Source organism: Anolis carolinensis, chromosome 1, assembly GCF_035594765.1.
Source record: "Anolis carolinensis isolate JA03-04 chromosome 1, rAnoCar3.1.pri, whole genome shotgun sequence".
NCBI classification, from domain to species: Eukaryota; Metazoa; Chordata; class Lepidosauria; order Squamata; family Dactyloidae; genus Anolis; species Anolis carolinensis.
In genome coordinates, this window is record NC_085841.1 from 296,908,616 (window position 1) to 296,935,029 (window position 26,414).

Genomic DNA, 26,414 nt, shown 5'->3' on the forward strand with positions numbered 1-26,414 from the left:
CCTCAAACCACTACAACAATACTGGCTCTACCTGCCTCCTACATAGGTATTAAAGATAAGACCCTCTCAGGGGAAAAAGAGGAGGCAACACTAATTCAGCAATGCAAAATTGGTAGAATACATGAGTTTTTAACTCAGCTTTAAGTTTTAACCCTGAACCAGAATGAAGAAATTTAGCAGTTTTGGTTTCTCCCATGTTGCTAGATGTAGTGTGGTGGTTTGTTTGTTGTTGTTGTTGTTTTTTGTTTTGTTTTTTTTTTAAAAAAAACCTATTCTTGCCTATCAGAATATGTTTTCCTAAAAAAATTATTTTAGTATATTTCCATTTTTAAAAGAAATGAAGTTCTTATCCATCCTTACCAGTAATTTGATGCAGCTATTTGGGGGCAATAATTCCACTTTTAACTGTTGTTTTAAGTTCTAATTTATGCCCTCTTTTACAACTAATAAATTCACTGTCAGATTTTTTTCCCTTTCCAGTTCTGATCTGGGTTTTCTGTTCAATGAAGGCTTCTATTCTCTTGGCTAAAATACTTTCTGTTAAAAGGTGTTCACAGCTGTTTTTGTAAATGCTATATAACATTTTTCTTGTCATTCTCTGTCAAGACATTCCTTGCTTTCTCCCATTAAACTTACAGTAATTAGGGTTACAATTTGTTGTCTGTGAAACCTATTATTTCCAGAACTCTGCAGGGAAGCTGAAGACTTCACAGATATGACTGAGAAGCTATCTGTGTTCTTTGGGCCATGTTTCATTTGCCCTTGAATCAGATTATAAAACTCTAATGTCAGGTGTCATCTGGTTCAGAACAGAAAATTATTTCCTGGAAAAAAGACTATTAAAATGCTGCAGATGCTTCTTGTTAACTTAATTCTGCCAAAAAAGAACCAACAAATTTCCTTTGTTCCCCTGTGTTTTGTGCTGCCCAGCTGGGTTAACAAGAGCCTCAGATTTCAAATAAGAGCAACCATTTGGATATATCTACTAGGCATGGTCAAAAAATCATAATGAATCTTATATCGGATTAATATCAGATATATCCCGCTTTTTGATCCGGTATCCGACGTGAGCTATTACGGCCCATCAAGCTTGTTAATTCGACGCATTGTAGCCAACTCTCATTATGTCTCTTAAATTTTTTCGTAATTTTTTTTGCCTCAAAATAATTTTTAAAATATGTTTTAAATTATTTAAAAAATTTTTTTAATGCAACCGAACTTGTTTGGGAGTGCAGCACAGCCAAACATGGCCTCAGTTGCTCGACCAATCACAGGACTCCACGATGGATGCCAGGGTGGGGGCTAACATCTTCTGCGTGTCCACGCATTATTCATCTATAAAAAGCTCGGTTTGGGCTGCCTCGTGGCATTTGCGGTTCGGTGGGAGCACGTGAGGGTGGGTGTATGGATGGATGCTGTATGTGGGCTACTATCCTCTATCTGGCTGGCTAGCAGTGGGAAGCAGAAAGAAGGGACTGAGAAGCAAAAGGGAGTAGCGGCTTAAGGGGTCTGGGAGGGTTGTATTTCTTAAGAAGAAGCCAGGACTCCGTGTTGGGCTGGCTGGCTGGCTGGCTGGCTGGCCGGCCATGGGTTTTTTGCATTTTGTCCCTGCTGAAAGGCAACAGGGAGAAGGAAGAAGCAGGACTGGGTTGGGAAGGTGATTTTTTGCCAGAAAGGGCACCTGTGGCTGGCTGTTCTGCTGCTGGCAGCTGGCTTTGCAGCGTGGACGTTGAGAAAAGGGATTCTTGGAGGGGGTCTTCCTTAATAAAAAGAAATAAAAAGATATATATCTCAGAACTACATCAAGATGTGAGGTTCCCTTTTGTGCCTCTCGCTTGGCTTCTGGCTGGCCAGTGGCCACTTTTAAGTGCATATTGAGAGAAGCGTCTGTTCCAAGGTTTTTCTTTTATTTAAAATAATTTTCTAAATTTGTATATATTTTTCAGATCTCCATTCCCCTTTGTGCATAGCCAGTAGCCACCATTTACGCCTTGCCTTTCTTCCTGATTTTGCATTTGGCAAGGTAGTAGGCTAGTAGGCAATCCTGAGCGCCCATTGCGATAAGTGTAAATTTATAGTTGTTATTCTTTAAAAATTTTAAAAGAAATATATATTTCTCCTAGTTAAACAACAGACTTTAACTCGCACAATGCACAAGGGCACAAGCTACACAGTACCACTCCACACACACAACCACTGAGGTGGTATAACCTCCTTCCTTAATGGTTGCTGGTGCGAGTTAATGTGGTAGTTTTCTCACTGTTTGTGGCCCCTCGCTCCTGCGGGCTCCCTCCTCCACGTCAATTCCTAGCCTGCCCGCTCCCTGCTTTTAGAACCACATCACGGAGCTCTGCCTCCTCTCGCCGGTGTGAACCAACACCTCTGTTTGGTGTTGTTGGTGTGAACCAACACCTCTGTTTGGTCTCTGTTAGTGGTGGTCCTCTTAGCGCATCCCTGCAGTCACGTATTGGCACTGTTTCAGCTACCCATGGGGCCATCCCGTCCTTTGGCTCCAAACACCATGTCAAATCTCCCCCTGCCTGTTCTTTGCTGCTGGCACCTCATCAAAAATTAACGGTGCTGCCATATCTTTCTTCCTTAACGGTCGCTGGCGAGAGCTAACGTCATAGCTCTGACACTGTTTGTAATCCATCTTTCCTTTTTTACCCTGCCACCACGTCAAATCTCCACCCTGTGGCTACCACCATATCAACAATTACTGTGGTCCTATAGCAATCTTCTTCCTTAATGGTTGCAGTTGGAAGCTAGCGTGATAGCTTTCTCACTGTTTGTTTGTGGCCCCTCGCTCCTGCGGGCTCCCTCCTCCACGTCAATTCCTAGCCTGCCCGTTCCCTGCTTTTAGAAACACGTCACTGAGCTCTGCCTCCTCTCACCGGTTGTTGATGTGAACCAACGCCTCTGTTTGGTCTCTGTTAGTGGTGGTCCTCTTAGCACGTCCCTATAGTCACGCATTGGCACTGTTTCAGCTACCTGTGGGGCCATCCCGTCATTTGACTCCAAACATGTCAAATCTCCACCTGCCTGTTCTCTGCTGCTGGCACCTCATCCAAAATTAACAGTGCTGCTATATCTTTCTTTCTATCTGCTGATAACAATTTCCCTGTTGCAATGAAGCATTCCGGGGGATGCGGCTCGGCCCATACGAGTTCTGGCCAAGCCACAGCTGGTGGCTGAACAATGAGGGGTGGCAGGAAACTAAGGGGGGGCGCTTGCAGGCAGCCCCCAGCAAAGTGAAATTGTGCAAGGTCGTGGTCAGGGTGACTTGACTGCGGAATTTTTGCCCCTCCAAAATCGATCCCAGTCGACCGTAACAGAGGATGCCACAGATGTAACAGAACTTGGTCATGTTGTTGTCCTTATGCAAGAAGTAATGGTTAAGCAAGAAATTGATAGGCTCCCCCTAACTCTTTCATTATCAGATGATGGGGGGGGGGGGAGAAGACCATTCCAGTCAAGTTCTCCCCTAGGAGGCCATGCTGTTGCTAACAACTCCTACCTCTCCTGGCCCCGTAAACACCCCACAAAGATCACGGGGTGCGCCACCATTGGGAAGGACGAAGTCCTTCCTCTGGGACCATTTCACTGTCCATCCCCAATGTGCTTCTTTGGCAATGTGCAGACACTGTGGAACAAACATTAGCAGGGGTAAAGACTTGAGGCATTTGTCCACCACTGGGTTAAGGGTCCACATGAAGAGGCATCATCCATCTATTCCTTTGGGGGGGGGACCCCTTAGCCCCACCGGCAGTAGCCTCAGCACTCCCACATCTCCATTTGAGCAGGGTGGAAGACAGACTCAAGCGACCTTAGATGATTGGGGCCAATCCACTGGCAGGAAGAGATTGGGGGAAAGGCCACCCACCTTTGAGCAGATCACTCAGCGAGTGGAGAGATGCTGGCTCTTGACCACCATCCCTTGAAAATGGTAGAGCAAGAAGGCTTCGTTCGCTTGATGAAACTGCTGTGTCCCCAATACAAAATCCTCTCATGACACACCTTTTCCAGAAGCGTGATACCCAGGCTGTATGAAGCCTGCAAGGTACACGTTGAACAGATGTTGCAGAGCGCCCTTGGAGGGCACATCCATTACACTTCTGACATTTGGAGCAGCATTGGGGGAGGGCATTCCTAACTCTCCCTGACGGCGCATTGGTAGGAGAAAGACGAAAGCATGGAGACAGGCCATCGCTGGGCCCTCCTTGCCATGGAGGCCGTAGATAAGGACCAAAAGGCTTGAAAAAATGATGGCAATGTGGACGCATCGGCGTCCAGAGGCCATGAGGATGGGGTTCATGGTAACTGATGCGGGCAAAAATATGATTAGAGCTGTGGAAAGCGCCAGATTCACCAACGTAACATGTATGGCACACTTGCTCCACAACACTGTCAAGGATGCTTTCAAGAGCACAGAGTATCAGCATGCCTCCAACACAGGCGCACACATTGGTCTGCTTATTGAACGCTGCCGGAAGATCGCTGGATTTTTCCATCGGAGTGTGGAAGGGCTACCGCAGCACACCAGGTGGAACTCCACCTACAAGATGCTTGCACGAATGGTGGAGCAGCAGAAGATGGTCCATGGCATCTCCCTTACCTTGGTTGCGCCCATTAGCAAGCTGGTGCCGAGCAAACGAGTGGGACACCATCTCCCAACTGGTTGACGTTCTGAGGTCGTTTAAAGAAGCTACTGAGACCCTTTCAGCATAGGGGGCCCTTCTCAGCCAGGGAGTGCCTCTGGTCTTGGCCCTTAAGAGGCACCTTGATATGCTGAGAGGCAGTTGAACACTCAACTCCCTGGTCGGCACTCTAACACCACAGGTCCAGGAGGTCGTGAGAAAGCTGACCCAAGCCATCCATAAATGGCTAGAGCCACTACTAAGCAGCAAGGTCCACATGCTGGCAGCCATGTGTGTTCCAAGGTTAAAGGACACAGTCTGCTCCAAAGATATCAGGAATGGAAGGCACGTCTCGTTAACCTTGTGCGCGAAAAGGAGAATGTCACCTGGGGGGACCCAGACAGCGCACGTTGCCCCCGAGCCACAGATGCCCACCACCCCTAGCAGTAGTGCGAGTGCCAATTCTGACAGCCCGGAAGTGCTGCGCGATAGGTTACCGACGTCAAGACAGCCGCTTCAGCGGCAGCATGGGCAGCAGCAGTGACAAGGGGACGATTTATTTGGGCAAATGGTTGTCATACTGGCACAATTGAGGATGTCTCAGTCAGCAAAAGTAAGGAAGCTGGATTCTGCCGAGTGTTTGGTCAACTGTTACTTCGAGGAACTGCCGGAGAATATTTCCTGCGATCCGTTGGCCTACTGGTCTTCCCGGGAACACGTGTGGCCAGATCTTGCCAACGTCACTCGCAAGTTCCTCAGCTGCTCTCCCATCAGTGTGCAGAGCGAGAGGGTCTTCAGCATTGCCGGAGATGTTGGGACCCCTCACCGCAGCTTGCTGGATCCCCTTTCTGTTGAAAAATTGGTCTTCCTCAAGGCCAACCTCCCTGTTCTGAAATTTCCGGAAATTGCTTTGAAGTGCGGCACCCTCTCCTAAGGCCATAGGGTTTATCTTGCAAACACCATGTCTTCCTTACTGGCATTTCTGGCTGACCTTTTTTCAGGACGTTGTTTTCTCAATTTATCGCTGATGGGCAGGCACAATAATCTCCTCTCTCCTGGTGTCCTTCTAGGGGGATCCCCTTTCTCCAATGACAACATTTTTCTGAAAAACAATCTTAACTTGTTGTATAATGAATGCTGAATTACATGAGAACCATACTGTTACAATACATTTAGAAAAGAAATGTTTGCAAAGTCAACAATTTATGGGTTTTCAATAGTTTCACAAGATGCTATGTTTTCCTTATTAAAAAAAAGGTTGAACTTCATAATTCTACCACTTGTGTCAGTCTGGTTTTGATGCCTTGTCTGGGATACGGGTCACATCTTTTGCTTCGGTGTCAGCAGTGGGATGAGAGCTATCCCGAGTACTGTAGAGAAGCTATAGATTTCCAAAATGTCCAGGGGTATATGATGGTGTTCAGCTTTTTGAGGTAATGGACAAAAAAACTGTTCTGAGCACACGAATACAGACAGCGTAATACCACGGCACCCTATCCCCATCCACAATGCTCTTCTTTATACTAATAGCAATGGAAAGAAAGGACTATAAAGATTACCCGAAACACCAAAAAAGACAACGAGAAATACTATATACAGTAGATTCTCACTTATCCAACATAAACGGGCCAGCAGAATGTTGGATAAGCGAATATGTTGGATAATAAGGAAAGATTAAGGAAAACCCTATTAAACATCAAATTAGGTTATGCTTTTACAAATTAAGCACAAAAATATCATGTTATACTACAAAAAAGTAGTTCAATACACAGTAATGCTATGTAGGAAATACTGTATTTACGAATTTGGCACCAAAATATCACAATGTATTGAAGACATTTACTACAAAAAAGCATTGGGAAATCCAGAACGTTGGATAAGCGCATGTTGGATAAGTGAGACTCTACTGTACATCCATTTTTCAATGTAGAGTAAAGAAATATCTGGTGTTGCCTTCTGACATGCCAAAGAAAGCACAGTACTTTGGGAGTAATGTTGCTCCATCTGCTTTCAAGTCTTCAATGTCTTCTGTCGGTCAAGGTACTAGATATTGGGGGGGGGGGAGAGAATGCCTTTAAGTGCATCATCAAGAACGCTTGCATTACTTTGTGGAACCATTCGAAAGACCTCAACGCAAGCGCTAGAGACACACGATATACCATACTTTGTAACATTAGCTAAAAAGAGAATATTATTTGAAGTATAATTATAAGAACGACCGATGAAGGGATAGGATGCTTATCATACCATGACAAAGAAATTGGGTTGTGTCCAAAGAGTGCAGGGAAAGAAACTGGACCGGTTCTATTTCAAAGCTTCTCAATTCGTCTTCATTTAACTGGATTCAACCACAGCTGTAATTGGCAGATAACGGGCTTATCTCTGCACAAAGGACAGCTAACCAGTGCTTTCGTTATAACTCCGCTGTCATCCTGTAAAGTACACAAAACTACCTCTTCTTCCCTCAACCGGGGCACAGAAATTACACACTTTATCAAGTCCAATACTCATTCTGTTACTGTCAGAGCATTGTTCTCCTTCAGCTAGTTACTTGGTTTTCTCCAGCCTTTTCTGTTCACGTTGTCCCTGGTACGGAATGATGCTTTGTATAGATGGGAACCCTCCAAGTTATTATCCAATTTTTCATCATCTGGTTCCGGAAGTGCTTCTTGCTGGTTTGTTTGTAGAATTCGGCTGACCTCTTGAAAACTTATTAGCCAGTACAAGTTGCAGCTGGGGGTGGGGCTTTTGTGGTTGCAAGAAACATGGTGGTATGGGACACTCCCAGGGGATTTCCTCTAATTTTTGAGCATGTGATTTAAGGGTGCCACCTGACCACCCTGTAGGCTGGCAGGTTGCTTCTGGTCGGCCTCGGGCTGTGGCCAAGGCCGGCCATCGTTGCCTAGCAGGGAGTGTGCCTTTATGGCTGCAAGAGAGACAGTGGTATGGGAACCCCAGGGGATTTTCGCCAATTTTTGAGCATCTGATGTAAGGGTGCCGCCCGACCACCCTGCGGGCTGGCAGGTAGCTTCTGGTTGGCCTCAGGGGCTGTGGCCGAGGCTGGCCATCATTTTCCGGCAGGGAGCGGGCCTTTATGGCTGCAAGAGACACAGTGGAATGGGACACTCCCAGGGGATCTTCTCCAATTTTTGATCATCCGATGTACAGAGGCTCCTTCTTTGGAGGCTTTAAAGCAGAGGCTGGATGGCCATCTGTCAGTGGTGCTTTGAATGCGATTTCCTGCACCTTGGCAGTGGGTTGGACAACCCTACCGGATTTTCGCCAATGTTTAAGCATCCGATGCAAGGGTGCCGCCCGACCACCCTGCGGGTTGGCAGGTTGATTTTGATTGGCCTTTTGGGGGTGTGGGCTTGGCCTTTCAGGGGTGTGGGCCCACCAACAGTGGCCAGCCCCCCAAAGGAGTGGGAGCCAAGGGCCCATTCCACCATCATGCTAAAGGTCCTCACCCCGCTACTTTTCAGCAAGGGGTGGGGGGTGGGTGCCGGCCAACAGTGGCTGGCTCCCCAGAGGCGTAGGACCCGAGCCCCCATTTCTCTTGCAGCAACAAAGTCCCCACCCTGCTACTTTTTAGAAAGGGGCGAGGGGTGGGTGTCGGCCAACAGTGGCCAGCTCCCCAGAGGAGTGGGACCCAAGCCCCCATTTTTCTTGCAGCAACAAAGTCCCCACCCTGCTACTTTTTACAAAGGGGCAGGGGTTGGGGGCCGGGCCACTGTGTCCAGTGATTTCCGAGATGCACCTAAGTAGAAGAAGGACTTTCACATTGAAGAAAACCCAATGGAAAAGGAAAACAGTCTTTCAATGCAAGAACAAAAGGGTTTGTTTCTTGTATAAGCTATGAAATTCGTCAAAAATGAGAGGGTAAAGGAAACATTCTGCTATTTGGTGAGCTGGCAGGTTGAATGTGTTTTCCCACTGTATCAAATTTGATCAGGATAGCTAAAAAAATGAGGGCGGGAGAGCCCCTTAAATGTCCCCCCCAGTGCTGTTGTTTTTTGTGATTGTGCATGCGCACCCTCCATTAACGAACCAATTTAGAGCATAATGAATTTTTGGAAATATCTGAAATTTTTGAGGGGACAAATCGGAAATAGTTTCAAAAACGAAGTGCCGGCACCCCCTACTTTAGAAGCGAGTTTAGAACCATTTTTTCATGGATCGCTCATGCCTAATGTCTACCTTATGTGCTGTGCAATAGTGACATCTGTGATTCTGTTGAACTCTTCTCAAACATTCCTACATCCCAACTGTAGTTCAACCAGATGCTACATCAAGGGTTCATCCCTTCTTCCCTCCCTTCCTATCAATTTATTTATTGAAATGGGATCCTGCTTTTCTCCTTAAATAGGATCTAGGTTAGGTGACAGGAAGACCTAGTCATTATTCTAATATTTGCAAGGAGACACATTCTGTATAGTTGGAAAGCAAATCTTACAGTTTTTTAATGTGAAAGTGATAATACAGGCCTTTATGAGGAACAAAGTTTTTTAAAAATGAGAAAATGTAAAAAAAAAAAAAGGGAAATTAAAATAACTATTGTTGCCTTTCACCCTGCATAACCTGTTAATTTGCTATTCATAGAATCATAATTGGGAAGGACCCAATGGGTAACCTAATCCAACCATTTTCCACACAGTGATATACAGCTACAGTACTACTCAGAGAAGGCTGTCCAATCTGCATTTAAAAACCTCAAAAAAAAAAAAGACATCCCATCACTTTGTGAGTCAGCCTGTTCTACTGCAGAACAACTCTTAGTAATGTTTAGGTAGAATCTCTTTTCTTGTAATTTGAATTGGTTCAAGTCTCTAGAGGGAGAAAAAACAAGCTCACACCATCTTCTACATGATATCTCTTTAGCTATTTCATTTCCTATCCCTTTCAATATGTTCTTCTCAAAGCTAAATATATCGAGCCTACTAAGCTATTTCATATAATCCTGGATTTCAGATCTTTAATCATCTTGGTCACCCTTCTCTGGACATATTCCAAAGGCACATGTTTCTAAGGCATATGTTATTTGCCTCCAAGTCAATTCTGACTTATGATGACCCCATCATAGAATTTGCTTGGCAAATTGTATTCATCAGAGGTTTGGCATTGCCTTCTTCTGAGGCTGATAGAGTGTGACTTGCCAAGGTCACATAGTGTAGGTTTTCATGGTTGAGCTGAGATTCCATCCTTGCTCTCCCTGAGTAATAATTCATTGATATACTACACTAGTTTATATTAATAATATGTTATTAGGGCTAATATGTGATTAAAGGGAAAGCAAGCATAAAAACACGTTGAATCTGTGTCCTGCATGCATTATCAACTTAATCCAGCACTCCTTTTGAACCATGGTAACAAGCAGGGCCAGCCCTAGGTAATTTTCAAATGTAAGCAAACAGTATTTTGGCGCCCCCCCCCCCAAACCAATCAGGTCCTAAGATGTATATATCAACCCTCAGTTACCAAGAGTAAAATAAATACAAATTAAAACTTTGGAAAACACGATTCAATACAAAGAAACACTAATTGGGGGGGGGGGACAATTAACATTTTGAGAAAGCAGTGTATTTTATTTTGGATTGCTGTATGTTTTTCAGGCTGTAGGTTCTTCTCCAGTCTCCAATACACCTCAACCTCTGAGGATGCGTGCCATAGATGTGGATGTCAGGAGGTAATGCCTTTGCAACATGGCCATAGAGCCCGAAAAACCTACAGCAATCAGCCGCATACAGCCGGGAATCCAGGTTTGTTGATCAATGCAAATGGGGAGAATCGGGACCACTCTATCCCGATTGCATGGAGGAGAGATCAAGTCCCCGCCCCTCCTCCCAATCTACGCTGATCCTTTACATGTAGCTAACTACAAACTCCTGAGAACTCCAGCAAACTCCTTAATGCGGAACAAGGTTATGCGATTGGTGCAATTCCCTCCTTTCCAGGCTTCCAATTTGTTCCAGGATTTTCTGCATTTTCCCCTTACAATACTGGTTTGAAATTGCATAGAAATGTCAGTGTGGATAGATTATTATCTCTTTAATTCTCCTGTATTAACAGCCCCACTTTCTATCTGAACTTGCTCTAAACAGGGTGTCCCAAAAAAGGTATACATGCTTAAAAACTGATACCTTAATTGAGGTTTGTCCCCCCCCCCCATGTTAAACCCATTGGAATGACTAATGTAAATTGGGCCCCTTCTACGCTGCCTTATGTCCAAGGATCTGATTCCAGATGATCTGATTTAAACTGGATTATATGAGTCTCCACTGCCATAATTTGGGAGAAGAAGATAATCTGGGAGAGAATAACTTTTCTGATGGCTATTAGATACAATAAACTGTCACTCTGCAGAAGTCTTATAGCAACACAAAATCTCTTGGCTTCTGGAAATATCTGCTTCAACATTTGCTGTCATTCATGAGAAAATATTTCAAATGACAAAAGCATTTCTTCCAACCACATGTATCGTCTTATTTAAAGTATAATTGCCTAATCTGTTTGAAAGTGTTCTAAATTGTTCTAAATTGTTTTAAGCGTTCACATTGTTATAGTTTGTTTTAAAGTTGTTTAACTGATTGTACTCTGAAATCGTATTGTACAGAGTAATTTACATTTTTTTTAAAAAAAAGGTTAATTAATGAATATGTAATTATGAGTTAACAGTAAGGAAATAAAAATATATTTTCCTCCCTTTATAATCTCTTTATTTCCACACGCACTGAGACACACGGATGTTCTCAAGTGGTTTAAAAATGTTCTCTAGTATAATTACAAATACGTATCTAAGTTATGGTAATGTAAACTCATATAATCCAGTTCAGTGCAGTTCAATCTGCATTATATGACAGTGTAGATGGGGACTAAGCTGACTGCTCTCTGGCTTTTATCTGCTTATACAGGTTGAGAATCCCTTATGTCAAAAGTCAAACACCAATTAGAGAGCAAACTAGAGTTTATTAAAGCAACAGTCCAAAAAATAGCTCAACAAACTAAAAAGACTTAAAAAACTTAATTTTCAGTGTTATTAAATGGAACAAACGGGTAAAACCCCAAAAAACAAGAACTGGCAAATAATCCGGATTAGCCAGAGATATAATCCGGGCTAAACTTAAAGTTCTAGAACTTGACCCAAAAGTTCACAATGGGCTGAAAAACAGAGGCATGAATTAAAGCAAGTAGTATTGAAGCACACAAACCTTTCCCAAAACTCAAAAATACAAAACAAACAAATGCCCAGACTGAGCTAGGGAACTCCCAGTTGAGAGCAGCAAAGACAGCGAAACAGCGAGATGCTGGCGAGTTTGCAGCAACCGCTGCTGGAACATACACCAAACCAAGAGTTAAAGGAGCAGAGCAGGAAAGCGTCGTCAAACCGGTCCGAAGTTGGGATAAACCAGCAGTGCCAAGCTGCTGCAGAAGCAAACGCCAAACCAGGAGTTAAAGGAGCAGAGTGGGAGAACGTCGTCAAGCCGGTCTGAAGTCGGGATAAGCAGACAGTGTCGGTATCAGGAGTGAAGGTAGTAGTCAGCAACAGCAGACAGCCACGGAATAGAGAACGATGCCAAGCCACGGATTGAGAACGAAGAGCAAAGCCAAGTCAAGTTCCAGTCCAAGGTCCAAGGTCTGAGAGATTGAAGTCATCCAAGAAGGTCACAACATGAAATGGCACAGAGTCAAAGCAATGAGGGCGAACAGCAGATCCGTTGCAAAGTCCCAGTCCAATCTTCAGTAACACACACAGGAAACCCAATGGCGCCCAGCAACACCGTGTCTCAACTTCTTAATCTGAATCAGAACTCCACACAGCCAATGCCCTTGGGTCAGGTGTTCCGAATTCCTCATCAGAGTCCCAATCATCCTGCCCATGCCCAACTCTATCCACACCTGTGGACCCCCTCTCACTCCTCCAAGCAGACCAAGTGGGATCTGCTTCTGAAGACACCCAAGCTTCCCCAGCATCAGCAGTATCCATGGGCCCCGATTCATCCCCAAGCATCTCCAGTGCCCGTGCCCAGTCTGTGCCCAATTCCTCCGTTAACACCTGTTCCCCAGCATCCATTTCCACCTCAGGATCCTCACATGAATCCTCCTCAGACGACTCCCCATCAGTCTCCCTGACCCTTTTCCTAAACAAATCCTCCAACGAGCCCTCCTCGCAAGGGATTTTCCTTCCTCTCCTGATCCCACCACTATCATTCACAGTCTCTGAAGGCGCATTCACATCACCTTATCTCGAATATTTAAATCTGAAATACTAAAAAATCTGAAATTATCCACATGTGTGGCTAAAATAGTGACACCTTTTCTTTCTGATGGCAGAGGTGCAGAATTTTTTTCTTTCAAAAATGCCTTTTCTGGAAAATAAATGGATACAATTTTCATGCATAAACCACAAGTGAGGAATGATATCCCTAAACGTGTCAGGATCTAAAGTTGTGTGTGTGTGTGGGGGGGGGGGGGAGGGTGTTCATTGTCACATTTCAGGATGCCTTAGTCAAACTTTTATATTCCCATAAATATTGTCATAAATATGGATAAAATTGTTTTAAATATTTATTCATCCTGCAGTTAAGAAATGCTAAGTGAGAAACACCACACAAAGCGTCTAGGTGGGAGGGAAGCTAAAAACCGGGTTGCTATTTTCTCAACAGGGATGTCTCAATATGTTGAGACACTCTTTTGGAGGATGGGGATAGTTGTGAGGATTTTAGTCTCCCCTAATTAATGCCTAGAGCTTCAGAACACCAACCAACTCATTCATTTCTTACAGTAATTGCCAGTACTGTTCTGAAATGCAAGTCACTTTGCATTTTGGGGATGAGAAAAATGTGATTATTATGCCATACACTTCTGCACTAAAAAGGTTATTCCTTCTTCAGCAAACTGGTCAGCTTCATTCTGATTTCATAGAATATGCAAGATAACATTCTAATTCCATTATAATATCAAGCCCTAGATCTTTTACACTGACTAAAGAGGAAGATAAGTCATTGAGTGTTTCTCCAATAAAATATAACATACTGTATATACCTTTTGAATCAAAATAAGAGAATGACACATTCTTTGTAGATATTATGTTACAGGACTATACAGTTAAAGTCTCCAGCAGTTAAATCTTCTACATATCTACTCAGAGATGAGTATAATTGCAAGGACAATACTGAAGATATAACTAGGATGAATTCATTCTTCTATAGCTTTTCCAATTGGTTGTCATCTACTTTATCTAGTCTTAATGGGCACCTAAAAGCCCTACTAGTGATGTAAAAAACCTACATGATAAATACATTCTTTAATATATTCAGATTATCTTAACTAAACATGAAATTCCAATGAAGAAGTTTCAACCTCTACAAAACCCAATGTCTTTGAAGAATGCGACAAAAAGCCATGTTTTTTTCTCTCCTCGGGGTCTCCATCACTATTTTATGCGATCAGCACAAAGCAGGACATATCAAGTGCAGATTGAGTGTTTGTTTAAAATCAAATGATCCACCCTCTTTCCTCCCAGTTCTTAAAAGCCCATCAACAAAGCAGAAACTATCACTACTTTGGTAGACATCACAAATGCATAATCACAAACATTCATTTTATTTCTGTGATTTTCCATATAAAAATTCATTCTAATTTTCTAGTCAAAAGTACTACTATCTCACTCAGTTATGGGACAAGAACATATTTTGGCAGTTTAAATCTGACCTAAAAGCATTAAAGTATAAAATGTTTGCAGAAGGATCTCTACATGGAACCCAACTGTGCAATTTTTAATAATGTAATAATAGAAAATGGTCTTCACATTATGATAAAAATCACAGGGCCCTTCCAAAGATGACTGAATCCCAGTTCTTCCCAGGATTTAGTCCCCACCTGCAAACCAAACCCCAGGCTTTCTGGGGGGGGGGGGGGAAGGTGGTGGCTACATGCTTCCAGCCACCTCCCAGCCCCCCACCTCTTCCCAACTTCCTCTCTCATCTCTCCAATCTCCTGACATGTCATTTTCCCACCTCAGGGGAATGTACTGGAGGGAGCTCTGCTGCCGGCAGACCACTCAAGTAACTTTTTGGTGGGGAGGAATGGGGGGCTGGGATTAGAGGCCAAAGAAGTGGGATTGCTGTAGGGATTGACCCCTGAGAAGCAGCCCCAGGAGTCAATCCCCACAGGGCCCTCACCTGGAAAGATCCAAACCTTATCTTAAGGTCCAAATCTTTCTAGGTGTTTAGTTAATCTAGAGCAAACAGGGAAGTCCCAGTTTTGTCTGGATTCATTCAGTTTTTCCTGAGGCGTCATTTGGACACCTTGGGTAAAACCAAGACAGGCCCATCTGGAAGCATTTATATTATTACTGGATATATCGCATCAGCTGAAACCATATGGAATATTTGAATTTTTTTCTTGAAATTTAGTTTATTTTAGCTCTATGAATAGGTCACTCTTCTAGGAGTGGTTTGACTGAATGTATATCTACACTGTAGAATGAATGCAGCTTGGCATCACTTCAAGTGCCGTGTATCAATGCTATAGATTCCTGGGAGTTGTAATTTAATTTCAAAAAGTTGTTTTTAAAGAAGATTGAAAGTTGGAATTTGGTTGTAATGCTTGGAAATATTGTCAGCATATATAGGCAGTCCACAAGTTACAAACAAGATAGTTTCTGTAGGTTTGTTCTTAAGTTAAATTTGTAAGTCAGAATAAGTACATTTTTAAAAGTATAACTCCACACACACACATAAGTTTTGGATAGCATGAGGAAGGGTTAACACTCCTGTGGCATTTGTTTTGCTGTCTGTGCTCCTGTTCAAAAGATTTCATCTCACTTTCTGTCCTTGTGTTAACTGAATTTTGAAAAATGTGGCTTGTTGTGGAAACAAGGATTGCTGATAAAGCTTCAGTGGAGACCCCTTTTCGTCATGTTAACTCTTTCAGGATTAAATTTCACTCCAGAGGGATAGATTTTTCTCACATCCTATTGTCTTACTCCTGTTCCTAATTATTTCATTTCATTTGTATTTTAGAAGTTTTTAACTCAGGGGCTGCCTGTATTAATCTGTATGACTACATGTGGTTCATGTCTTATGCATTTTCATCCATTTTTCTGATTTTTTTTCTTTCTTCTTTCCTCTTTTTCTTTTTTCTTTCTTTTTTGTATCATACACACACACACACAAGCACACACACACACACACACACACACACACACACACACACACACATATATATATATATATATATATATATATATATATATATATATATTCTAAGTACCTTGATGAAAAAGCTTGGAATAGGAGGATATTTTTTGTAAAAAAAAAAAACTTGTGTAATCAAATTCTGATTCATTTTCTTTGTTAACTTATACAAAATTCAGGAGTATTTTTTAAAAAAAAAGATCAAATGAAATGCCAGAGTCCAAAGAATGGATTGTGAGAATGGGAGGAAAAAGACAAGAGGATAAAAGCAGACAAAGTTATCAGAAGGAGGCATGCTGGATTCCCAACTGAGACATTTTACTTGACACTTCTGCTGCTTCATGTTTCAAATGCAAAATCATTTCAACATTTGAGAACTGCAGAGGGTCAAATGTGTGAAACATTTAACGACTCAGCTATAAAGACAAGACTTTTGACATAAGCCTCTGGGGAAATGCAATGATAGAAGCAGAATATTTCACAATGCCATTTCTATTTAAGCACATGTTTGCACACATCTATGTGTTTGAACAAATAAATGTTAACCACAAAGAAAAATTCAAAATATAAATGGTTGCACTTTACAGACAAGTTACCATGCCGCTTCCCTGGGTCCAAGCACCCGCCGAACGGAGAGGCTTCCTCTTCGTTCGGCCAGGGCTTGGATCCAGGGAAGTGTGCTGCTTCCCTGGGTCCAAGCACCTGCCGAATAGAGAGGAAACTTCTCCCTTCGGAGGGCGTTTGGGTCAGCCATTGAGCGGGTGAAGGGGGAGGGCCACAAAAGCCCTCCCTGTTCACCCGCCCACCAGTGCCTCAGCTCCTTTGTCACGCCGGGAGCCAGCAGCACTGGTGCCCCGCGTGGCGAAGGAGCCAGCCATGCATGTTGCTAGGTAGATAGCAAGCTACCTAGCAATACGCCTGGGGCACTCGCCCCTTAGGAGGTGCCCCCTGCATGTTGCTAGGTAGATAGCAAGGTACCTAGCAACACAGAGGGGGCATCTCCCAAGGGGCGAGTGCCCCGTGCGTGTTGCTAGGTAGCTTGCTATCTACCTAGCAACTCCGCACACCTAGCCAGCCAGCGAGCAGATGAATGGGGAGGGCATTTGCGGCCCTCCCCGTTCACCCGCTCAGATTGCACAGAGGCTTGGACGAGTGGGGTTTTACTGTGTGTGTATATATATATATATATATATATATATATATATATATTCATTTGCAAATATTGTAGGGGAAATGCACACACACACACACACACAGAGGGATTTGCAAACGTTTCAGGGGGAAATGCATATGTGAAATTAGTATCTATAATTATAGATCTATATCTATGTCTGCATTGTTTATATAAGCATTGAATGTTTGCCTGTTACTATGTTGGAAGCTGGCCTGAGTCTCCATGGGGAGATAGGGTGGGATCCAAATGAAGTTATTGTTGTTGTTGTTGTTATTATTATTATTATTATTATTATTATTATTATTATTATTATTATTAGGTTATTGTTGATACCATATAGTTTTTGTTGCCCCTACTTTTCCACTTATAGAGCTAGTTTATTGCTTTTCTTTGAAATACGGTAAATATTCAAAAACATTTAACCTACTGATGCCTCGATTAATGAAATTTTATTGGTACCTATTTTTATTTTGAAATTTACCTGTAACTGCTGCATTTCCCACCCTTGGCTTATACTCGAGTCAATAAGTTATCCCGGTTTTTTGTGATAAAATTAGGTGCCTCGGCTTATATTCGGGTCGGCTTATACTAGAGTATATATGGTATATATAATAATATTCTAAAAGAATATATGATATACTAGTATATGATATCACTGAACAAAGTATTCCGACAGAGAGGCAAAAAGTTTAAAACATTTTTTAAAAAAATCCACACATTCCTGTACCATCTAGGTAATGTCATTGTCATCAACTGCATGAAGAATTTCTCCAATTAGTTTTAATTGCTCTGCATTTGATAGTTCTTTCATAGCATAGGTTAACCTCTTGCAATAGTTCCTCCTCTTATAGTTGGAAATAATATTGTAATATACCCAAGGGTATGCAATGTTAGTTCTCCTTGAAAGAACTGCCTTTCCTAGGGGGCATGCCAAGGCCTTAAATACTGGTATACTATATGACTTTTTGAGCCCACATTTTTCTGCTAAAACAGCCATTGATTAGGCTGAGAAAACAGGTTGTATGGCTAAGAAATGGCCCTCCAATGTAGAGATGAATGATTTAATGCAATTTGACACTACTTTAACTGCCATGTCGTAATGCTATAGAATCCTGGGAGTTGCAGTTTAGTGAAGCACCAGCACTCTTTGAAAGACGAGACCTTTTAAAATTACTATTTTCTAGGTCCCAAGTTCCTTCTATATTTATGCTAGCCCTACTGCCATAGTCATGGCCTTCAATAGGCCTTTTTAGAGCATCCAGGAAGACATAGTGCAGCAGGGGTGGGCAATGGGCAACTTCCAGAAGTTCCAAAATTAGGTTTTCAAAACAAGGTGCACAGGAAGTGTTTTGGCTTGTTTTAAAACTGAATTGTGCTTCTAGAGCTGCATTCACATTGTTGAATAATACAGGCTGACACCACTTTAAATTCCATGCATCAATGCTATGGAAACATGGGAGATGTAGTTTACAAGGTTTTTAATATTCTATGTCAAAGGCTGGATCTATACTGCCATATAATGCTGTTCCAATTTCTATGACTCCATTGCATTGGGCTATGGCAGTCAAAGTAGTAACAGACTGCATTCATTCTATAGTATAGATCAGGGGTTCCTAAAACATTTTAAGCAGAGAGTCGATTCACAGTCCCTCAGACTGTTGGGGGGCTGAACCAATTCCTATGCATATGATACATATCTTATTTGTAGTGCAAAAACCATGAAAGAACAACACAATATTCAAAATGAAGAACAATTTGACCAACATAAACTTATCAGTGCTTCAGTGGGAAGTGTGGGCCTACTTTTGGCTGATGATATAATCAAGTTAATTAGGATTGTTGTTGTTGTATGTTGTTTCAAATCATTTTAGACTTAGGGTGACCATAAGTCTAAAGTTTAGGGCAGGTGCTGGGGAAATGACCCTGTATCTGGCTCGTGGGCCTTAGTTTGGTGTAGATACTAGGCATGGGCAAATTAATCGGAATCGTCATTAATTGTAATAAATTCATTAATCATAATATATTCGAACAGGATTCTGAAATGGTTTGGCGCTCCTGAATTAACCTTCCAATTTGAAGCGTTGGAGCCCATCCTTGGAATACCTTCAGAATACCTTTAGATATATGTGAAACCATTTTCAATCAATCTCCTGCATTGGGCTAAAGAACCCCATAGAAGCCTGGAGCGTTTTCACTCCTGGATATAGCATCAAAAAGGAGGAGGAAGAGAAGGAGCGCTTTTGCAAGAGTGTGCCTCTCCGTGTGCAAAACCTGGAGCGAGGAATGGATGGAAGGAAAAGAGGGAGGAAAGGGTGCCCTGTTTGCTGCTGCTGCCCCAACCAACCCAGGGCTGACTACCTTCTCTTGGAGGGCCCTCTCCTTGTTCAGCTCCCTCTGCAGCCTCTCTGCCTGGACTTCAGTGGCATTGGCTTGCTCCTGAAGGCTCTGGGTCTTGCAGCGCACTGCCTCCAAGGATATCAGCCCCACTGCCATCGAGGAGGCAAGGAAGGAAGGAGGGAAAGAAGGGAGGAAGGAAGGAAGGAAGGAAGGAAGGAAGGAAGGAAGGAAGGAAGGAAGGAAGAGAAAAAGGAAAGGAAGGAAGCTACAGAAGTTTTCCTTGACTTCCCTTTCTCTCTCCCTCTTTTACACAAAGTTCTCCAAAGTTTTGCACAAAAAAACCCCCCATAACTCCCAATCCGGATTCTCCTCCTCCTCACTCCCAAAGCAGCTCAATCTGAATCAAGCACTAACTTTCCCTCATTCTCCTTCACCTTCCTCAGCTTAGGAAGAGGGAGCTGCAGCCCATTTCACTCTTGGGTATAGAATGGGGCTTTAGCCCCCATTTCACTCCTGGAGCATCGGGGTATTTGAGCCCATTTCACTCCTGGATATAGCATTGGAGTATTCGAGCCCATTTCACTCCTGGATATAGAATGAGACATAAGAGCCCGTTTTGAGACAGCATGGTATAATGTACTGGTTTGAAAGTTGGATTACTATTGTGGCTTGATTCCCCACTCAGCCACAGAAACCCACTGGGTGATCTTGGGCAAGTCACACAGTCTCAGCCCCAGAAAACCCAATGAAACAGGAAATAACACTTTCAAACCAGGAATAGCTGGTTTGCAAGTGTTCTGTCAGATAGCCATCTGTCAGGAGTGATTTGATGGTTTGCTATGATTTCTTTTCCTGGTTGATAAATGTCATTTCCTAATTGGTTCAGTCATAAAAACATGGCAAAACTTGATTGCACTGCCAAAACTTTGTCTTTGCGCAAGGGACATTGTCCTATAAAAATTAGCACATTATGGTTTGTCTTATCTCTCTCCATCAATTTAACAAAGTTTCAACTACAAAAACAAAGTTTCTGAAGTAGCACAATGACTTTCAAAGTAAAGACAACCCAATGAAACAGGAAATAACACTTTCAAACCAGGAACAGATTTTTTTATTATTAAAAAAGTTTTTTTAATAAAAGCTTTGAAAATTCGCCAAAAAATCTGAGGATAAGTCAAATGTTCTTAGATTTGGTGAGCTAACAGTGGTAAATGTGTTCATTAGGATAGCTCACAAAATGAGTGAGAGAGAAACCCCTCTATTTTCCCCATTGACGATAATGTTTTCCTTCATGCCCATGCACACCCGCCATTAATGAGGTATATACGAAGAATCTGAAGTTTCTGAAAGTTTTGAACTTTTTGCCTTCAAAATTCGGATATTACTTTAGAAACAAAGCACCAGCGCCCCCTACTTTCAAAGCGAGTTTTGAACCATTTTTTCATGGATCGCACATGCCTAGTAGACACATTCTGGGAGGCTTTCAGCAGTTCAATGTAGCTTTAAAACAAAGTGAAGATTTCTCATGGAATCATAAGGCCCTTCTACGCAGCCACAAAATGCGGTTGGAACTGCCATATTTTTTATGAGACCTCACTGTATGGAGGCCCGACGAGGCCGCGACCAGACACCCAAGCTGTACTGAAGCAGGTTTGGCAGGGCTGGACATTGATTGGCATTGATTTCCTACCCTACCTGCACTCTATTCCCAGAAAAACTACAGAAAGGTGTCCCTTACCATCTCTGCAAGGTCTGTACTTCCTGATTCAGCATCATTCTGGAAGCCATTTTTGCTTTTGAGAAGTTATCCCCTCCTCTCTTCCTAAGCTCCCTTGCATCCAGAATGACAAAAGGTCAGGAAATACAGAGCTTGACTAAAGAGAAAAGAGTAAGGAAGATTTCTGAGAGTGACTATGAATTGAATCAGCAAGTCACAACACATCCTTCCATTATAAACATTCTTCTATAAACATTATCTAAGCCAGTGGTTCTCAACCTGTGGTTTGCTAGGTGTTTTGGCCTACAACTCCCAGAAATCCCCGCCAGTTTACCAGCTTTTAGGATTTATGGGAGCAGAAGATCAAAACATCTGAGAACCAATAGATTGAGAACCACTGATCTAAGCACTATAACCTGTTTATAAATGACAGCTGGCTAAAAGCTACAGGAATACAACATCTAGTGGACAAAAAAGGATGGTAGTACTTGCATATCTTAATTAATCCAAAGGTTTAATCTGATGAAGATTAATTCAAAAGGAAAAGGGACAGAGTAAAAAATGGACTAAACTTATGAAATATATGAAACAACTTGAAATTCTAAATGAATCAGTCAAAAGAGCTAACAACAAGCTGGACAAACTAGATACCATCTTGATTAACACCCAAGTATATAGTTCTAAGATGGATGATTTAATGTCTGAAGAACAGCAATTGAAAATTCAACAGTGAGATGAGAAGAAGGTGTTGAATAAGAAAGAAAAAAATGACTGAGACTATGATTATTTGAAAAAGAAGACCTGTACTGATCCATTATTTTAATTTTGAAGTCTATGGAAAATATGGAAAGCTCAGCAGAGATCTAGGGGAAAAAAACCTGACAATAAATTGGACTTGAAGCATGTCATTGAAGTTTTGAAGGAGTATAGTATAAATAAAGATATACAAATGCTCTGAAAAATATAGCATTACAATTTTTAAAACTTAGGTAAAAGTATTAACCATTTGCAACTATTAAAAAGCAGGCTATAACATTTAACAAGAAATAATAAGAGAAATGCAAAAACATGCAGAAAAAATGTGAATGAATGAGCAGAAATAAAGTTAACCCTACCCTCCTTTATTGGATTTATGAAACAGTAGTCTGAAAAGGAAATCATTAAAAGTTCTCCATGTGATCTAGAACCCTAAAATTGGGGTTCCAACTTTGTGGACGATTTCTGTGTAGAATAGAAGCATGCCCCTATATGAAGAGAATGTCAAGGCGCTATTTATTTTAAAATCTCCTTTGAACAACTTAATATGACCTGTCTTAGCATCCTTCAAAAATATGTTTTGCAGCAAAAGGGACTTCTAGAATAGTGACAAATGGAGGCTACAGAAGTCAGGGAGGGGAAACAAGCAAATATTCCTTCCCACATTTTTCCATCATCAGGAATGCTCTGAGCAGAATCATACCCATGGATGGTCCCAATGATAGAATAAAACTGTAGAGCATTTAGAGCAACCAGACAATAAACTCCAACCAAAGTGCATGAAAGAAAGCTCTTAATGTGCATCAGTGCCCTGGGGTTTGTATAATCACCATCTAGACCATAAACTGTTTCCAGAATTTCCTATCTACAGTTAGTGATAGCACACTTGATGGGAATAAACAAAAGAGATATTAAGAATTTGATTTTATCAAAACAGAACCTAATGTATGATATTGTAACCACTGCAGGAAAATGAAAGTGAAATTCTGGAGGTATGTACAGACAAAAGAAATGACAAAACTCTATCCTGAATGTATCGTCTACCACATCTGATTATAGATGGAAGATTACATGAGTAAGTTACTTCCATAAGTCTCTTCCAAGAAAATATGAATAGCAATAAGAACGATTTGAGCCTAGCTTTGTTCCTGATATGGTAGTTTTGTATGTGAAACAGTATTAAATCTATCAATAACAATTTTAACACCTCATTTGCTGTCTGTGCAGCTCTACTTGAAGGAAAACGAGACAAAAGAAATGGAAAAAGGAGAACGTGTCTGTGTATGTGTCTGAAGAATCTGACAAAAATACAGAAGAACTTGATCAAAAGCAAAAGGTTCATGAGACAACTAGATAATAACTTCTCCTTCCACATCTGCTGTAGGTGCAGTTTCCTGTATTCTTTTTCATGTATTCACAGATGAAAGTTGGTACCATTTCACAGTAGTTTTAAAGACACTTTCATTTCAGTCCTCTATTTTCAGGTGCTTATAGGTTTTGAAATAAATTACCCTCTAGGCTTGAACTTTCTTCTTCTTATTCTAAGCCCTAAAGGTGGTAACAGTTTCAGGAGAGCTGACAAAATTCCATTTGGCAATTTTTTCAGCGGCTCTGACATGCAGGAGAAAAAGAAATAATAGTCTTTTCTCAGCATGTAAGATATTTTGAAGTCTTTCTCTCTCTTTTCCTGTATAAGGAATAAAAAACCCCTGAACAAATACAAATCTCTCCCTTTTTGGACTGTGATGCTTGGCATATGTCCAGTTTCATCTAAGGGCAACACAAACTAGGGAAACAACTCAGTTAGTCAGAAATAGTTTCATGCTCAAACTAGCACATTAGGAGTACACATCCAAAGCAAACTGGGAATTATGAACGCCTACAAGTCTGAAGAAACTCTTTCTTCATAATGAAAATTGGCCTCTAGATGTTTTGGATTGCATCTCGTATAACCCGTAATCATTGGGTAGGCTGGCATTGGCTTTAGAAAATTGACATACAAAATGTTTGAAGAGTTTAAATTTTATCATCCCTGTTCTAACCTATGGATATTTCAAGACACATTCCATTTCCCCATTTATCACGACTGATGTCTATTCCCCTGTAGTTCATGGAGGTACTAAATTCCCCTCCCAATTAGCACTGCTTTCCATTAATTAGGAAAAACCTTTGTTATTGGCTCTGCCCATATGGCTAGGATATTCACACGCACTGTACAGATACAGGAAACCTACCCAGGAAACTAGTTCTCATGCTGCTGAAAATGAATATGTGTATGGGAAAACAGACGTTGCTGTTGCTGAGGTGAGTAGCTGCCAATATATGACAGAGCAAGAGCAATCACGCCAGCTGCTATGACGCTTAGATTAAGCATAGCCAAGTTGACACCTTGTTATCTGAGGATTATAAATCTTGCCTAATAGACTATTTCACAGAAATGTGCCTCACAAAAATATGCATATTTATTTGTGGGGAAATAAGAGCTATCAGTTTAACAGCACTGGTGTTCATCTTTAGTGCATCTTAGAAACAATTCCCAGGCTATTTTTCGGATGTGATCCTTTCTTCTTCTTTTACTTACCATTATACAATCCTGATGGAAATAATTTCATGCTCACTCCCACCTCATTACCCTCATATTCCAAACATTACTGTCCTTGATCTTTCCTTCTTGAATTATACTGCTGAATACAAAAAAAAAGTCTCACGTTCAACTATTCTTCAATTTTCCTCTATAGTTGCCAAACTGAATCACTATGAAACTATGATAGGGTTATCAACAAACTCCAACAACCTCGTGGTATATCCATCCCTAAAAATATCATCCTCAAGGAGAAAAAAAAATAACTAATAAGCCATCACTTAAATAAGTCTTCAGCATCTCTGTGGTCCTTTTTATGTATCTCATGCATCTGATGAAGTAATTTTTTGTTTGCATAAAAAATGTAGGTTCCAATAACCTAACTCAGGCCTAACGTAATACAACAGACTGTGTCCTAGGATTCATAGAATTATAGAGTTGGGAGAGACCACATGGACCATCCAGCCAAACTCCCTGTCATACAGAAACATACAATTAATGCAACCCCAACAGATGACCATTTGTATAAATATAAAATTTTAGAAGGAACCACAAGAGCCATGTAGTTCAGCCACCTGGACTACACAACTACAGCCCTCCTGAAAGATATGCATCTTGGAAGATTTTTCACTACAAATCCAGACCTTTTATTAGACAGAGTAAAGCCTCAAGAAGCACCTGGTTCAGTTAAATGGCTACTGCCTTCCCATTCCTACTACATCCACAGCTCACAGGAACTTTACAAAGTTCTCAAAACATTGCTCATGATTTGAAGAGTTTTGAATTTTGGTGACACTGGTAATTGATGTTCTTTTTCCCACTTGATAAACAACCAGACCAACCACTAAGGTCCCCTTGCTACTACACTTCACTTGTCATCCATCCACTTAAAGCTGAAAAACAAATGGAGAGGTGGGGGACAATACCAATTCTTGCATTCATTTTTTGGGGGTCAAATTGCATTTATTCTTGAAAGGAGTAAGGAGTATTTTTTTCTGAAATAAACAGTTTATTTTAATCTTATCTTTTGAATTAAGGATACTTTTAAAGCATTGTCTTACCTTAATAAATCATATCTGATGTTTCTACTCAAATGAAAATCTGTTTGATAAAAGGCAGGATGGTTGGTGACAAAGATGACATTGGTCCTTCAAAAAAAGAAACAAAGAAGAAACAAAGAGATTAAAAATAAAAAAAATTCCTTGTATTGTGAAAAAATAACAGTTTGTGCCTAAGGTAAACAATCATCTCAATATGGAAAAGGAGAGAATTATGGAATACTTTTTCAGCATGTCTTTAAATTTTAAAATTTTAATTAAATGTTTTGATTTTTGTTCTGAAAATCTTATTTTGACTTCACCCAGGAATGATTATGCTAATATTAAGTCACTTTATAAATAAAAAATGCTTTTCAGAGAATTATATTTAGCTTATATTTTCTAAAGTGGTTGTCCGATGATGAGTTTCACAATGACGAGGTTTGTTTGAACTTGGAAGAGATATTTTTGTACCACAACATCCAGAAATCTCCCATGGGCTTTGGCTTTGTCTGAAACATAAAGCCAGTTGTTAGTCAAAATCTAGAGCCATTGACTCAATCTTCACTGGTATATCAACATACATGGAAGTTCCACTGAATCAGTAGGTGAATTTGTGTTGGAAACTATTGATTCGATTTAGATCCCGCATTTCCAACCTCTATCATTAGGTATTAATAAGAGGAATAAGATTTGAGATTAACTTCACTGTATGTCAGTTACTTTAACTGAAGTTCTGAAACTAAATTTCAGCACATTATTATACACATGATAGTTTCAGAATATCTCCCTTTAATTATCTTATCTGATTTTGGGGCAATCTTGTTCTGAAAAAAATGAAAGATGTGGTAAATCACTGTTTATAGAACTGTTGAGACATTCCTACAATCAAGGAATTCAAATAGAATTGATTTAATCATGCTATGATGTGCTTGTTATTCAAAAGATATAAGAAGGGAGAATAAAACTGACAATTCTGT

General features: G+C 41.2%; 1 protein-coding gene across 8 annotated transcripts in view; it reads right to left on the bottom strand.

The window, feature by feature from the left end:
* The window catches only part of lrrc4c (leucine rich repeat containing 4C), a 1,096,970-nt gene that overhangs the window by 252,634 nt on the left and 817,922 nt on the right, over nucleotides 1–26,414 (bottom strand). For 7 of the 8 annotated variants that reach the window (XM_062958473.1, XM_062958427.1, XM_062958370.1 and 4 more), the window contains one exon: nucleotides 25,459–25,545. The exons of the other annotated variant lie outside the window; for it this stretch is intronic. The gene's annotated coding sequence lies outside the window, so the exon portion shown is untranslated. The remainder of the gene's footprint in view (nucleotides 1–25,458; nucleotides 25,546–26,414) is intronic. 8 annotated transcript variants of the gene reach the window in all.